The sequence below is a fragment of the Triticum dicoccoides genome, chromosome 6A (genome assembly GCF_002162155.2).
Source record: "Triticum dicoccoides isolate Atlit2015 ecotype Zavitan chromosome 6A, WEW_v2.0, whole genome shotgun sequence".
NCBI lineage: Eukaryota > Viridiplantae > Streptophyta > Magnoliopsida > Poales > Poaceae > Triticum > Triticum dicoccoides.
In genome coordinates, this window is record NC_041390.1 from 581,391,238 (window position 1) to 581,395,583 (window position 4,346).

Below are 4,346 nucleotides of genomic sequence, written 5' to 3' on the forward strand. Positions count from 1 at the left end.
CTCCTCAAAAACAGAAGTAGGCAGTCCTTTCGTCATGACATCGGCGAACTGCTGCGCCGTCGTGACATGGAGGACCCGGACGCGCCCAAGAGCCACCTGCTCACGAACGAAGTGTATATCGAGCTCAATATGCTTCGTTCGACGATGATGGACCGGGTTGGTGGAGAGGTAAACGGCGGAGACGTTGTCGCAGTAGACGAGCGTGGCCTTGTGAACACCACAAAGCAACTCCTGGAGCAGCTGAGGGAGCCAAGAGCATTCGGCAACGGCATTAGCCACTGCGCGATACTCAGCCTCGGCACTCGAGCGGGAGACGGTGGGCTGTCGCTTGGCGGACCAAGAGATCAAGGACGGCCCAAGGTAGACACAGTACCCCGAGGTGGAGCGCCGTGTGTCGGGGCAGCCGGCCCAGTCCGCATCAGAATAGGCGACGAGGTCGGTGGAGGCGGATGCCGTCAGCGTAAGTCCCAAGGACTGAGTGCCGCGTATGTATCGGAGGATACGCTTCACCAGAGTCCAGTGAGAGTCGCGCGGAGCATGCATGTGGAGACAGACCTGCTGAACAGCATACTGTAAGTCGGGGCGCGTCAGGGTCAGGTACTGCAGGGCGCCCACAATGGAGCGGTAGAAGGCCGCATCAAATTCAGGCGAACCCTCCAAAGCGGAGACCTTGGCTTTGGTGTCGACTGGCGTGGGAGCAGGTTTGCAGTTAAGCATGTCGGCTCGGTCGAGAAGCTCATGGGCGTAGCGCTGCTGATGCAGGAAGAACCCATCTGGTCGTCGAACCACCTCAATGCCAAGGAAATAATGCAGAGGACCCAAATCCTTCAGGGCAAACTCATCGCGAAGACGAGCTGTAAGCCGCTGGAGGAGTGCGACAGTGGATGCTGTCAGGATGATGTCGTCGACGTACAGCAGCAAGTAGGCCGTGTCAACTCCGTGATGATACACGAAGAGGGACGCATCGAAGCGAGCCGATGTAAATCCGAGCGTCTGCAGGAAGGCAGCGATGCGCTGGTACCATGTGCGAGGTGCCTGCTTCAACCCGTAGAGAGAACGGGAGAGCAAGCACACATGATCAGGATGCGTGGTGTCGACGAAGCCAGTGGGCTGCTCACAGAACACCTGCTCAGCCAGGTGGCCATGCAAGAAGGCATTGGACACGTCCAGCTGATGCACGGGCCGTGCTCGGGACACAGCGAGCTGAAGCACGGTGCGGATCGTGCCCGGTTTAACAACCGGGGCAAATGTGTCGGTGAAGTCCACGCCCGCGCGTTGCCGGAAACCCCGAATCACCCAGCGAGCTTTATAGCGCTCGAGAGTGCCATCCGGACGAGTCTTGTGCCGAAAGACCCACTTGCCCGTGATAATGTTGGCACGGGGCGGCCGAGGGACGAGCTGCCAGGTACGGTTCCGCTGGAGCGCATCGAACTCTTCTTGCATCGCAGCGAGCCAATGAGGATCCCGAAGGGCGGCTCGAGCTGACGATGGGAGAGGAGACGGCTCAGAGGCGGAAGCAGCGAGAAGATACTCATCGCTGGGGTACCACGTGCTTGGTCGAAGGGTGCCAGCCCGAGAGCAAGTCATCGGGCGGGGCAGCGGAGCCGGAGGGGAGGCGGGCGAGGATGAAGACGAGCCCGCCTCCGATGTGACCGCCGTGGGCGGGGCCCCTGCGGACGAGGCCGCCGGCGAGGCGGCGAGCGAGGCCGTCGGTGAAGCGGCAGGCGAGGCCGCCGGTGAGGCGGCTGGCGAGGCCGCCTGCATGGTGATAGACGGGGCCGCCGGCGTGGCGTCGGACGAGGCCGCTGGCAGGGTCGAGGCCGGGGACGCCGGGGGCGTCGCGGGCGTCGAGGGAGGTGCAGCCCCTAAGGCAGGCAGACGGGGAGAGTCTCGACCCGTGGCGCGGGGGGCACCCTCAAAGCCGGGAGGCGGCCCAAGAGAGGCACGGGGGCGGCCATCACCAGGAGCGGGCGAGGCCACATCATCCGAAGGTACCTGCTGGAACGGAAAAACCATCTCATCAAAGTAAACGTGTCGTGAAGTGATCACCCGATGAGAGATAGGATACCATGTTGGAAACGATTGTTTTGGCAATGCTTCACGATGTATTGATCGGTGCAAAGCGCACGTATATATGGAGTACAAAGTGGGCAACAACCTCAACTATACAAAGACTAGGAGGTGGGCCGGGCTATACAATAGTCATGTACAAACCATATATTCAACACCCCCCGCAGTTGAAGCGTCGCCGGAGACGCAAAGACTGGACCTGAACTCCTCGAAAACAGAAGTAGGCAGTCCTGTCGTCATGACATCGGCGAACTGTTGCGCCGTCGGGACATGGAGGACCCGGACGCTCCCAAGAGCCACCTGCTCACAAACGAAGTGTATATTGAGCTTAATATGCTTCGTTCGACGATGATGGACCGGGTTGGCGGAGAGGTAAACGGCGGAGACGTTGTCGTAGTAGACGAGCGTGGCCTTGTGAACATCACAAAGCAACTCCTGGAGCAGCTGACGGAGCCAAGAGCATTCGGCGTTAGCCACTGCGTGATACTCAGCCTCGGCACTCGAGCGGGAGACGGTGGGCTGTCGCTTGGAGGACCAAGAGATCAAGGACGGCCCAAGGTAGACACAGTACCCCGAGGTGGAGCATCGTGTGTCGGGGCAGCCGGCCCAGTCCGCATCAGAATTGGCGACGAGGTCGGTGGAGGCGGATGCCGTCAGTGTAAGTCCCAAGGACTGAGTGTCGCGTATGTATCGGAGGATACGCTTCACCAGAGTCCAGTGAGAGTCGCACGGAGCATGCATGTGGAGACAGACCTGCTGAACAACATACTGTAAGTCGGGGCGCGTCAGGGTCAGGTACTGCAGGCGCCCACAATGGAGTGGTAGAAGGCCGCATCAGATGCAGGCGAACCCTCCAAAGCGGAGACCTTGGCCTTGGTGTCGACTGGTGTGGGAGCAGGCTTGCAGTTAAGCATGCCGGCTCGGTCGAGAAGCTCATGGGCGTAGCGCTGCTGATGCAGGAAGAACCCATCTGGTCGTCGAACCACCTCAATGCCAAGGAAATAATGCAGAGGACCCAAATCCTTCAGGGCAAACTCATCGCAAAGACGAGCTGTAAGCCGCTGGAGGAGTGCGACAGTGGATGCCGTCAGGATCATGTCATCGACGTACAGCAGCAAGTAGGCCGTGTCAACTCCGTGATGATACACGAAGAGGGACGCATCGGAGCGAGTCGATGTAAATCCGAGCGTCTGCAGGAAGGCAGCGATGCGCTGGTACCATGCGCGAGGTGCCTGCTTCAGCCCGTAGAGAGAACGGGAGAGCAAGCACACATGATCAGGATGCATGGCGTCGACGAAGCCAGTGGGCTGCTCACAGAACACCTGCTCAGTCAGGTGGCCATGCAAGAAGGCATTGGACACGTCCAGCTGATGCACGGGCCATGCTCGGGACACGGTGAGCTGAAGCACGGTGCGGATCGTGCCCGGTTTAACAACCGGGGCAAATGTGTCGGTGAAGTCCACGCCGCGCGTTGCCGGAAACCCCGAACCACCCAGCGAGCTTTATAGCGCTCGATAGTGCCATCCGGACGAGTCTTGTGCCGAAAGACCCACTTGCCCGTGATAATGTTGGCACGGGGCGGCCGAGAGACGAGCTGCCAGGTACGGTTCCGCTGGAGCGCATCGAACTCTTCCTGCATGGCAGCGAGCCAATGAGGATCCCGAAGGGCGGCTCGAGCTGACGATGGGAGAGGAGACGGCTCAGAGGCGGAAGCAGCGAGAAGATACTCATCGCTGGGGTACCACGTGCTCGGTCGAAGGGTGCCAGCCCGAGAGCGAGTCATCGGGCGGGGCAGCGGAGCCGGAGGGGAGGCGGGCGAGGATGAAGACGAGCCCGCCTCCGATGTGACCACCGCGGGCGGGGCCCCTGCGGACGAGGCCGCCGGCGAGGCGGCGAGCGAGGCCGTCGGTGAAGCGGCAGGCGAGGCCGCCGGCGAGGCGGCGGGCGAGGCCGCCTGCGTGGCGACAGACGGGGCCGCTGGCGTGGCGGCGGACGAGGCCGCTGGCAGGGTCGAGGCCGGGGACGCCGGGGGCGTCACGGGCGTCGAGGGAGGTGCAGCCCCTAAGGCAGCCAGACGGCGAGAGACTCGACCCGTGGCGCGGGGGGCACCCTCAAAGCCGGGAGGCGGCCCAAGAGAGGCACGGGGGCGGCCATCACCAGGAGCGGGCGAGGCCACATCATCCGAAGGTACCTGCTGGAACGGAAAAACCATCTCATCAAAGTAAACGTGTCGTGAAGTGATCACCCGATGAGAGATAGGATACCATGTTGGAAAC